Consider the following 454-nt stretch of genomic DNA (forward strand, 5'->3'; position numbering starts at 1 on the left):
ACATGTCTTCTTCAAATTATTTTCGTTCTTGGATCGATCGACCTCATTTGGATCCGAACACGAGATTGCTTACGGAACAATACCAACGAGGTATAACCGAATTCATGGGTTAATTCAACGACAACCGGAAGCAGAAACGGGTATGTTAAGATGTCCTTGCTATAATTGTAAAAATAGAAAGGTTATTAAAGAGTGGGATGTTTGGACTCATCTATATTTGAGTGGGTTTAAGATGATTAAAGAGTGGGATGTTTGGACTCATCTATATTTGAATGGGTTTACACGAAGTTACAAAATTTGGTATCATCATGGAGAAACTAATTATGAATATGGTAGTACTAGCGAACCTCAGCCTGCGGTTAGGTTAGAAGAACCAATTAGAATGGATATAGATTATGGTGAAGGTACTGAGCAGATGGTAAATGATCATTTTAGAGGGGAAGATTTACCCAAT

Source organism: Brassica oleracea, chromosome C1 (genome assembly GCF_000695525.1).
Source record: "Brassica oleracea var. oleracea cultivar TO1000 chromosome C1, BOL, whole genome shotgun sequence".
NCBI lineage: Eukaryota > Viridiplantae > Streptophyta > Magnoliopsida > Brassicales > Brassicaceae > Brassica > Brassica oleracea.